General features: G+C 43.7%; 1 long non-coding RNA gene across 1 annotated transcript; it reads right to left on the reverse strand.

Annotated features, from left to right (window-relative positions):
• Positions 1-1,205: 1,205 nt before the first annotated feature.
• LOC121109491 lies at positions 1,206-3,858 on the reverse strand. The gene is made up of 3 exons (XR_005845811.1): positions 3,585-3,858; positions 2,664-2,725; positions 1,206-1,714 (listed from the first exon to the last, which is right to left on the reverse strand). It is a non-coding gene; the product is annotated as an uncharacterized LOC121109491 (long non-coding RNA).
• Positions 3,859-12,268: the final 8,410 nt, after the last annotated feature.

Genomic DNA, 12,268 nt, shown 5'->3' on the forward strand with positions numbered 1-12,268 from the left:
TAGTTGCTTCTAGGTTTCACACAGATGAATATGTTACAGTCCATATTATTATTATTATTATTTTTGTCAGACAAGGAGGTGACTGTTTGTGGGAACTTCTCACACTGCTCAAAACAGAACAAAAAGCAATGACCCACTGGCTGGATTTATTTTCTCTCCTCTAAAGGTGGCTGTCTGCAGGGGTGGAGCTGTAAAAGGGGTACTGTGTAAATCCCAGGAGAATGGGTGAGAAAGTGGGTTCCCAAGTACATAGTGACCAGATGCCACCACTGGTGGCTCTAAGAGTGATGGATGCAGCTGTAAGAGGGCTGTGGGAAGAAGGGACCCTGGCAGTTGAGGCAGCACCAGAGCAGCATGTCCATCTCCACCAACACACCACATGCTCAGCACCCCGTTCTAGCAGCACCACTGTGGATAAGGTGGATAAAGCATTGCATCTGAGGCAGGCTGAAACAAATGCCCTTTTCACTTTATGAATAACTGAGCCCACTCCTTGAACAGCTGGTAGGTTGCAGGCCACCTCCCTGTCTCCCTTGTGCACTCAGCTTTTGTTTCAGATCCCGAAGCTGCTCCAGCTGGAAGGGCCCTCAGGGTCTCCCCTTGCCAAGCAGCCTCTGCAGCTCCTTGATTATGACTTTCAGGGCTGGAGCCTGCTGATTGACACTGGTCATTGGGCTCTTTTTTACAGGATGCAAGGAGGAGGGGATGTAGGGTAAGCCGTGATGCAGCCTCTCAAGGTTACCCAGAGGCTATTATTAGAGCTGAGCTGTTGATCCAAAGGCCCTCTCTTTGTCTCCCTACATCAGGTGAAGGCTGCAGACAAGCTCGCTCAGGGCTGAAAGGCGACTGACAGCCCCAGTGCTCCACTTAAGAGGGCAATGAGGGAGATACAGCCTCCTTCAGCCTCCATCCCCCACAGGCAAACAGGCGGCAGTGCACGCCTGCTGGGAAGTGCTCAGTAAGGGAAGGTAGGAACAGAAATCTTAAATTGTGTTTTCTCTGACATCCAATAAAATTGTGCCCAAGGTCTGAGGACTAGATGGACAAAATCAAACCCATAACACTGTCAGCATTCCCTCCTTAATTTACCCCCGTTGTTTCAGATGTTGCAGAACGTTCCCCCGCCCCCCCCACCCACCCACTAATCTATGAGCAGATGTTCATTTTGCAAACAGCTGTTCTGCTTGAAAACAGCACTGCTCTCGTTCCCCTTCCCTGTCCCTAAAGAGAAGAATGCTCTCTGCACACGATGCCATAGAGAGAGGTCTTGGGTGAGCAAACCCTCCTCCTCTTCAGAAACAAACACACTGGGTTAGTTCACCCCACCCAGGAGGATGATGAGTTATTTACAGCACATGTCATGCAGAGAAAATTAGGCTATTTGGAAGTGTTGAAAGTGGCTATTCAGAGTCTCCAGACACATTTACAATGTTCAGTTCTCTTGTCAGAACATCTTATTAAAATATCACGGCAAAGTGCAATGGTGCGGTGTACAGACATTCCTTTTCAAATCCACTCTCAAATTTGATTGCCCAGTATCACTGCTTGTGTCTGCCGTTCTTCCTGAAAGTTAGCAGGAGTCCCCTCTCCCAGCAAATCTGAAGGATTCCTGACATGAAGAGTCCAGCGACTAAACTTAAGTGCAGCACTGAAACACCGAGGTCATTGAGATTCTTACAGTATTTCTTGTCAGTATGCAACTTCTTTGAATGAGCTACAAGAAACAAGGATAGCAAGATAGCAGATCTATCACACAAGACAGCAGAACTGCCCATTGGAGCTAGATTAAAAAATCATGGATCTTTCTTGAGATAAGTGCTGGTCTGCAAAATTTCAGATGAACAGTAATCTCTGTGGATAAATTATTATTATTATTATTATTATTTGCAGGTATAAACATCTGAAATAAGAGAACTTTGAGCAATAACAGCCAGACTTTGCGCATCTGGAAGATGTATGCACATCCACAGAAATTCAGACACTGCCTTCTGCGAGTAACTCCAAAATACTCTTCCATCCACAGCTCTTTTTTCCCCCTTTTTGTATTCATGAATATCCTTTAATACTCTCATGAGTTTGTCTGCTTTAGATTCTGATGAAAAAATAATCTTTTCAATCTAGCCTGAAATAGAATGAATTAAGCCCAAGCTGCATTGATAATAGCATGTAAATGATGCTCACGGAGTTGGTGCCATGCCTATTGTAAGTGAATGTTACTACACAGTGCAGTATTTTCCAGGGTCAAAAAAAAAAAGACTGAATTTTTATAGCAAACGACTATTTTCTCAGTATTCCTTCTACAAGGCATGTATTGTGCTGTAATGTTAAGCAGATTCATTAAAAATATTTATGGAGGTTTTTTTTTCCCTCCCAAATCTCTTTTTGCAATGCTTCCATACAAAAGTGTGTTTTAAAGGATAGTCTGCCATTGCTAATCTCCAGCAATTACTCCTCATAGTATCTTTCTGCCACCTAACCTAGACATATGTAAAGATAGGACACATCTCACCAAGGAACGAGCTATGTTTTCAGCTCTTTTTATTCCCTTTATGTGATCTCATTCTGTCTGGAAACACACTGAGCTGATACCAAACTCCCAAAAGAAGAGGGAGGCAAAGAAATAGCAAACAATGTGGTGACTGAGTTGCTTAACAGAGTCTCACCTTCTAATGTATGCAGATTTGTAGTTCATTTCTTCAGTCACTAGCTCTTCAAGTTCATGATTCTGCACTCACAGGGAAAAAAAAAGAGTATCTCTTTTTCAGTCTGTTGATACAGATTATAAAACCTCTCTCTCCAGCCTGTGTCTGAAGTGTAGATGCGCTAAAAAGGGCTCAGTACTCAAGGGATTCTTTTTCTGCTGTGCCTCACTGCATGGATGTTGGCAATTGCCAGAAGTGAGCTCATCTTATCGAACAAACTATGCAGGACCAGGCCAGTTCAATTCTTGTGTGATATCCCTCAAGAACACTAGAAAGTGTAAGCCATTACTTTTTATGGGATTGCCCTCTGTTTGAATGGTTTAAATATTTATAGCACGGAAGCTAGAATGCTGCATCCAGCCTAGCACACTGTGATGCAGCTCAGTCTGGGCAAAACACAGACTGTCAGTCTGCTGCTTCCATGGGAGGCAAAACCCAAGTATCAAAGTGTCTCAAATACTGTACCTTTTCTGGAGAATCAGGCACCCAGGGCTCAGTGTTGCCTGCAGCTGAGTCCATTGTAGCCTATGGTTACAAATAACTAGCAAAATAGGTATAATTCATTCCAACCCACAAGTCGCTGCCTTCCTCAAACACCACAGAAGTATTTTTCAGATTGTAATTCAAATACAAGGCAGTTCTATGAAAGTCCAGTCAACAGATTTACGGAGAAATCAAGTGTAAGCCATCATCATCAGCCTAGGTATTTCTCTTAGGTTAGCAGCAAATTTATGAAGTGCCAATAGAGATTTCTCCCCTCCATTTGTCTAACAAAAACTGCATTTTCCCTCCCCCAAAACTCCCTCCTAATCCAACTGGAAAATCTGCTCATGGCCTTAAATTAGGTAATAAGTTTAACTTGAGCAAATCAGCAAAGCGTACCAAAGAAGCAGTCAGCAGTGCCTACCCAACTTCTCAACTCTGTGGCCAACTTCTCATGATAACAGCAACGGTAGAAATCCCCTCACATGTCTTCCCCAAAATGGTTACTTAATTAATCAGGAAGGGCAGCTGGAGTTTCGCATCCAGGACTGCCTGTATCGCTTGCCTTATCCTCTAATTTCAATCATACTTCTTCCTCTTTAGTATTCATTCTCAGGCTAAAGTATTTAGACGTAATCCTATTTCTTCCCAACTTTCATTTTGCTAGGCTAGATAAGCCAGTATCCAGTAATCTTATCTCATTAGTTGCTTTCTGTTCTCATACCACCTTGGTAGCTTTTCTCCTATTTCAGTTTTCAGTTTAAATTAATCTTTTTTTTTTTTCCCCTTATCTTTTAATCTATAAAATGACTCTAATATTCTCCAGGTATTCATAGTTAACGAACTAGAACTTCCTCTTTTCTGCTGAGAAATACTTTGATTGATACACTGTAGAAGCACAGCAATAAAGAGCTAGTAAAAGACTACCCGAGACTACACAAATGAGTCAGCTCTGTTCCTCTTAGTCCTTCAAGACTGAATTCCAGCTGTATCACATTGGTGGTTTTGATCTTCAGCCATTAGTCCACACTTCATCTTCCCTGCTGCTCCTGATACAGCAACTCTGCATCTTGTGAGTCCATGTATGAGCCTTTGCAATTTATGCCTCTGTAATTCATCATATTCCTGTTGCTCTAATTCACAGGGTCCTCCAGTCCTTCCCAGACGACAGTCTTGTCCTCTTCAGCATTACCAACCCTGTGCCACTTCATACTGCGGACAAGTGTCTTAACCTTACATCAAGTTCTTGTGCCAAGTTCAATAATGAGAAAATCAGATAGTCTCGGTTTCCAAACCCGTCCCTGAAGAACACCACTAACCTCACTTATCCTGACCGTTCCTTGACACTCTCACCTGGTCACTGCTCTGAGTCCTGCATGAAACCTGCTCTCCTCATTACATAAATGTTTGCAACTGTAACTTCAGCAGTGCTCAAGGCCTGTGAACTTCATATTCACATAGCCAATAACTGACAAGTATAATATTCTAGAGTCTTAAAAAAAAAAAAGTACTAATGAATGGTAAAAGTATTAATGAAGGCAGTAATAACTAGAGGAAAGTGGATATAGATTTTTTGTTTGCTTGCTTTAATTATTTTAAATTAAAAGTCAAATTATTGAAATGAGAACTTACAAGATATAAATAACTTTTGCTTGTTTTCCAGTGAATCCTAAAATAGCTGAAACTGAGCTACCTCTGCTAAATTAAATTATAGTGAGAATAATGAGAGCAATGCATTCTAAAATTCAGTACTAAGAATAATAAATAATAAAAAAAGAAAATCATGCGCTTTAATAATTCCTTGTAAAACGTTGTATAGCAAATATTTATTGACATTTACTGTATCCATCTGTATTTCTTACTCTCCTTATAAAACTTGGAAACAAACCAGTTTTGTGAATTGTTAAGTGTAAGAATTTTGAAACAGCTAATCTTCACAGGATATTACAGTCATAAATTACCTTTAAAAAACCTGGGCAGGAATCTGATGTACGAATCGATACATTATTCAGTTATGAGGAACTAGCTCCATAACTATTATTAACAGGAAAATCCTCAAAGAGCATTAGTCAATGAGTCCTTCTGACATTGCATTATAAATATTCAAAACACAAATTTTCTGAGAAGTATTAGCTGGTATAAAAGACAGTACGATATCTGGATCATGCCAGCCGTGATATGAAAAGGGAAACGTTTTGCATGAAGCACTATTGTGTCTGCGAAAATTGCTGCCAAACTGCCACTGAAAACATCAAGTCATCCTTTTATTCATTTTCTATTTATTTGCTAAAGCACTTGTGAAGGTCTACAATCAACTGCCTCTTCTTCAATTATCTAAAAATACCATCCAGTGAAATTTTCAGATCAATTCATATTAAAACACAAAAACACAGTTTTATGGTTAGAAAGCGATGGATTCAGAGATACATATAAAGCTTGGCGATTCTGGATAGAGAATACAGAGCTCGCTTCTGTGGGTATCCCTTCAGTTGTTCCTATAGCTGTAGCTCCCTATCTTCCAGAAACACTGCCTCATACTCCTTCCTGGGGGGCCAGGAGGCTCCAAGTGGAGCCCAGCTGAAACTCATGGCCCAAATCAGCGGCCCTCACACTTCCTCCTGTCAAGGGGTCACAGGTTTCCCAGACAGTCTTTACGTTCTTTATTGCTTGAACATTATCCTACTAAAAATAACATTTTGTTGAGCAAAATGACGTCTATTTCTTATAACATTTTCTGCTTGCCCATCTTTACAGACGTATCCTCTGGTATTGGCATGAGATGACACCAGTGCAGACAAGACTTCAATATGCATATAAGCTAAGGAAAACTTCTGGTTTCTGTTCTGGTTCAGAACTGAAGCTCTACCTTGTCCCCATTTGAGGTAGCTACCATCCATTTCCAGAGTCAGGGTGTTGATGTTAATAATACTCCTTGTACTCTAGGATTTTAGCCTGAGTGTGTCCTCCTCACAGAAGAAAGCATATAATTCAAGGCGAGCTGGTCTCCACACTCATCTCAGAGGCACTGTCACCACAGCAGGCTCACAAATCCATAAACCAGCTTCAGCACCTCTTCATGCTTCCCTCCCTGGGCTGTGGGACAGCTCCCCAGTGGCTGACAGGAGGTAGAGGTGGCTTTTAGCATCCCCGTGGCATGCTCACATAGAGAGCAGGGCTTGTCCCCACTATTTTGACTGTGAACCACTGAGGTGTATAACTATACTACGGAGCAAAGACTTATATCAACAATCAAGCAAGCACAGTGAAAATGAACGAATGCAAACCATCTCATATCATGCAGTAAAAACATACACCATTTACTTATTTCACAAAGCAGGAAAGATTTCCGTTCACAGGTAAACATTGTTGAATTTTAGCAACACAGGTGGACACATGGAAGTATCTCGTGGGTACATGCTCCCTCACCTCCCACTGGCCAGCTTCCTAGTAATGATTCGAGGACTCCAGGCATCTCTCATTCATGCAGATATTGATTCGGGATCTGAATCCCATCCCAAATGTCCAATTTGCCTAATTCCAGTTTTATTTATTTGCTAATCACTGCTCACTTTTACCAGCTTTCTTTGTTTCTGTGTCCCCCAGTGGGTGAGGGGCAAACATCCAGACACTGGGCACAGGAGCAGGTAGGTGCCCGTGGGACAGCCCCGTCCTGAATACCTGAGCACAGAAATGAGAGATAAAGTCCTCTGAAATGTTACTAGATGCAAATGTCCAGAACAGCAGCTGAGCCTGAAGTGAGAAGCAGAAACAGAGGTGGTTCTATTCAAATCTGTGGTGTCCTGGACATGTCACTGTCAGCTGGAGAAGAGAGGCCTGGAGGAGTGTGAGGAGTTGCTGCTGGCTGCAGGCCCTGGGGTGGGCTTGTTGGGCCTGTTTTGTTCCAGGTTCTTTTCTATGGGAGTCCTGAACTTGAGTAGATTTTAATTTTCATATTCAGGGTAACTTAAGAACAATCCACTTATCAGGACACATCTTTGGAACAAGCTATTTTTCAGCACTTTGATGCAATGAGAGTTGTCTCTGCAGACTGCTGGTCTTCTCTAAATCTTAGCTCAGTGGCTGTAAAGAAGGGCTTAGAAGTAAAAACAAAAGAAAAGCTTTGTCGCTTCCTCTAGCTGCTGAAAAGAGCTACTTGCAAGTATGTGCTGTGGGGAACAGTCACTTCCTTACCATGTTTGGCTAGAGAAAGAGATTGTGCCAAACCCGGAAGAGCCGATCATTGTGCAGCTCATGAAAATATTTTAAACATCTTTTGCCTTCCTGCTCCCCTAACCCCCCCTTATTTATTTATTTTTGTAGTAAGTGAAGATGCATACATTTACGTGCTGTGTTTTTCGAAAACAAAAGGCTGAGCCATCCCAGACATGTCTCACCAATTTTATTCCTTTCTTATTCTGCAGTTGAGTCAAAGCTGGTTAAAACACAGCGGAAACTTCAACAAATGCACCCAGTGCACGTACTGAGTAAAATGGGGAAAGAACCAAAGCAGCTCATGTGTGCTGCCTCAGTGAGGTCATGTTACATTAGATACAAAACCAATTAGAGCGCACAAGAAATTCAGCATTGAGCATGAAAGCAGTATATTCTGTATGAAGGGCTGCATAAAAAGATGTGGTTTTAGCACTCTCTACATGAAAACGAAATTAGAATGCAGTTGTTTTTAATTTTCAGGCATAGCTCTGCTGGGATGCGTACCATGAGCTGAACATCAGTTTAAAATGCTCTATCTAGGCTGCCACTTAAGGCATTCTTTCCTGTCTTATAAAAGGTTGGTGTGTCAAGGAATTCAAATGAGACTCATACCACATGAGCTGGGTGCCTATTACTGCCTGTTTTGCATCAGCAGTGCCCATGGATGTACATGAACACCCCAGGGTAAAGCGCTGACACAGGCTGCCAGGTATCCACGTGGCACTGCTGCTAGCATTTCAGCCTTGTTCATCCTTGGGCTTCCCAGTGCAAAGGGGCTTTAGCAAGGGCTCAGTGAGTGAGAACAGAGGGAGAGACCTGTGCAGGTGCAGCCACAGGTGCCCATGAGATATGGCTGCTTTGCTCTGCTCCCCCATGCCGGGCCATGTGTAGTGGTCTCCGTGCAATCCCTGAGAAGTGTAGCAGGAAGTCTGAAGTAAGAGGAAATCCATCCTTTTCCCAAGGACAGCTGCATGTGTTTTGGGACAGAGCTTTTCTTTTTTTTTTTTTTCTTTTCTCCCACAGGACCGAGGCTTGTGAAACTGTATCTGCTGCAGTGCTCCTTTCAAAATCTTGAACTAAATAAGTCCTCATCTACAGGGCAAGGTCCCACTCCTGCCCATTGCTGGTAGCACTTACTGCTAACTGCCCATGAGCGACAGTACTACAGAATGAGACTAGACTTTCAGTCTCCCTTCAGCCTGCTGCCTTGGTGTGACCCACTGCCGTGCACAGGCCTGAAAATATCCCCCTCTCCAGGGAAGCAGCTCATCCAGCTCCTACCAGGGGAATATTTCAACTGCCAGGGAGAATAAAGCAACTCATTATGAATAGAGATAATTGTAATAACAGCAACAGCAATGGCAGTGGATTCCATTCAAGATGCTCCTCATTTAAAAGCTGTTAGCATTTCCTGCCTTAGTTTTCACATGGACGGCTTCTGGGAAGTTAAAGCCTATTGATTTCCCTAGGAATTGTCCCGCTGTACACTGGGGTTAGGGGGACACCCCTGTGAACACAGCTGCTTTGCAAGGCAAAGTTGTTGATGCCACAGCTCTGCAGATGCTGGTGATCTTCCTCGGGCCATGTGCAAAGCCTTTGTCCTGCCTGAGCTGGAGTCAGGGATCATCTGTGCCCCTCTGGGCAAAAGGTGTGAGTAGAAGAGCTGTCCTCTGCAGCCCCTACAGTGAGGAGCAAAGAGTAGGCCTTTCTGACAACTGCTGATCCTACACAAGGACATTGTGTCCAGCAGAAAACATACTGAATTCTCCAAACATGTTTCCTAAGTACAGTATATGAAGAAGTGTCACTTCCATTGCCACACTAGGAGTTTCCAGGTGACTCTTGCATCCATTGTGTAGCTGGCTGCTGTCCTGCCTTGAAACCTCAAATATTTTCACAGGATGACAGTGAAGATTCTCAGACTGACCTCCTCACAAACATTGGTGGAACTTTCATGCCTGGGATAATTACACTGCCAGTAACTGGGACAGGATAACCTAGTTGTTGCATGCATTTGCCCCCTCCATTCCACGTGAGGTGACATTCTACCTTATTTCTTCATCTCTAGGCTCTGTCTGGCCTTCAGTCTCTTCCAGTGAAGCCTGAAACACTTAAATTCATCCCCCCATTCCCCCTCCTTTTCCTGTTTTGCACATTTTCTCCTCACTTCCTGTCACACTTCAGTGCTTGTCTTACCAAACCTCTGACAAACTTGAGTGGCGGTTACTACCACGAGAGCAAGACGGCTGTGAGGCTAACCATCAACCTTTGTTAGCATCCCATAAGCACCAAAAACACAGGTGACCTTTTAAGGAATGAAAGGTTGGCATCGAAGGCCCAGTCCCACTACTACATATTTCGCACATACTAAGGGGTGGCTCAAAGCCTGGTCCTGACCATACAGTTACAGAATTACAGAATGGGTTGGAAGGGACCTCACAGCCCACCCTGCCCCAACCCCTGCCGTGGGCAGGGCTGCCCCCCACCAGCTCAGGCTGCCCAGGGCCCCTTCCAACCTGGTTTTCAGTGCCTCCAGGGATGGGGCATCACAGCTTCTCTGGGAATCTGTGCCAGCCTCACTGCCCTCTGAGTAAAGTATTTCTGTATAACATCTAAACTCTCCACTTTTAGTTTAAAATCATTTCCCCCCATTCTATCACTATCAGACCGTGCAAAAAGTCAACCTCCCTCCTGTTTATAAGCTTCCTTTAAGTACTGGAAGGCTGTAATGAGGTCTCCTCGGTGCCTTCTCCAGGTTGAACAAGTTCAGTTCCCTCAACCTTTCTTCATAGCAGAGGTGCTCCAGAATATCTGTGGATGTTTTATTGTGGATTCAAAGAGGAAGGAGATCCGGGGGCAAGTGAGACATCCACATGTTATTTATTTTGCATTTTGCCTTCAGTTTATCAAGCATTACGCAGTTTATTAGATTTGAAGTGTATCACCCTGGGTGGCTGGTGGTGACTCAGTGCAGTACCCTGCCCTGGCGCAATGTTGCACCTCCCACCACCCCAACCCTCACTGCAGGCAGGCTTGGGGACCAAAACACTGCAGGAGGGGACTGCAGGGACAGCCACTTGAACACCTTTCTTCTAGTCTCTGAGTCATCCTGAAAGTGGCCTTGGAGGTTTTCACTGTGCATTCACAAAGCCGTTTGCACTCTGAGAAGTCACCACCCTCTGCAGCAACAGGCCAAAGCCGCCTTCCTAAGCCCTTGCAACAAACAGGGTGAAACAGAGGTGCTTCCAACACAGCTGCCCCACGCCCTGTCTCTTGTCACTAAATACAGCCTCAGGGTGTGTTTTTTCCTCCTGTTTGTCTTCCAGCCTGCAGGAGAGCTCTTGAACCAGTAGGCAGAGTTAAGGTGTTGCTCACTCAGGTACCTGATGCAATTGGCAGAAACAACGGGAGGGCTCCTTAAATTACCTATGATTCATCCCTCCATGAAGCCATATCCCTTCTATATCCCTTCTGTGTTTATCTTTTTTTATTGTTGGTGGCCTTTTTTTTTTTTTTTTTTTTTTTTTTTAATACTGTCTGATACTGTATCAGTTCTTGTATTTTATTAGACTTACAGGTCAAGGGTTTTCAGCTTGTTTGTCATTGTCTTACTGCTCAAGAAAAAATTGCACGCCAGCTTGAAAGCATGAAATTTGGTTTCCAGTGCGGATTTCCCTATTTCCTATATCACATGTAATTCTCCAGGTGTCTGAGCACTTATCGAGTCAGTGAAGATATCCTGTGTTTATAAGAGTATACATGCTCTCTTCCAAGCACATCCAAAGTTGTTCTCCATGGGCTCTCTCTGACTGTCATTTCATTGCCTTCCTGGATGTGAGCCCTTCACCATTAGCTAGTATTTATATAATATATTGCAGAACTCTAGAAAATAGGGCTTAAAGGAACTTTGAGAGATCTCAAGGTAGACAGAGTCAACTCCAGCTCTTAAAGTAAGAACAAATGTTAAGAGACCACAAGCTCGTAGTGTCCCATGGCAAAGATCTCTGCCAAAGGAATATAGTCCAAGGGCACTGGCTACTATGAGTACAGGCTTGGGTCTGCAGCCTTAGCCAGTCAAGAGTGCCATTAGCTTCCCCTTTGGAGGATCTTCTCTGTTCCAAACTTCAGAGCCAGATGGGAATCCTTGCTGCTAGTGGGGACTCCATCATGGCCATGTGGCAGAGCAGATAACAAAGGAAACTAGTGCCTGAGGTGAGAATGTTCAAATGCAAGTAATGCATTTATTTGCCTTAATACAGCTTTTAAGTGCTTGAACTCAAAGAACTGCCCTGTTATCTTTGAGGCTAGTGAGCCGGTTGTCTTGCAAAGAGGCTAGCACTGAAGCTGCTGTGTGACTGGGTGCTGCCTGCTGTGGACAACACCAGAGGAGATACCAATGTTCTTCTTGTCCCCTGGAGAAAAGCAGTGACTGCAGACTAAAGCCAAGCAACACGTGTAGTGACAGAGCAAGGAAACCATTTGTGCCATAATGAATAAATGATATAAATTGCTTATGGCTTCTGTTGACTAGTGCTCATGCTATCCCCTAGCAGGCCCTGCTGGTCTCCTGCCTTTGTTTCCCATTCTAAATTATAATGGAATCATCAAATAATTTGATTTACAAAAGAGCTCTGGAGCTTACCTGCTCCAATATCCCCACTCAAGACAGGGCAAGCTTTGCAGTTAGATCAGGACCCTTGGTGCTCTTAATACATCCAGGGATGGCGGTTCCCCAGCCTCTCTGTTTCCAGTGTTTGACCCCCTTGATTGTCACAAGTTTGCTTCTGACAGCTAGTCAGTTGCAACTTGTAGGCAGAAAGAATGTCTCCATCTTTTCTGCAACATCTCATTAAGCAATGCTTCTCTTCTCC

Source organism: Gallus gallus, chromosome 1, assembly GCF_016699485.2.
Source record: "Gallus gallus isolate bGalGal1 chromosome 1, bGalGal1.mat.broiler.GRCg7b, whole genome shotgun sequence".
NCBI classification, from domain to species: domain Eukaryota; kingdom Metazoa; phylum Chordata; class Aves; order Galliformes; family Phasianidae; genus Gallus; species Gallus gallus.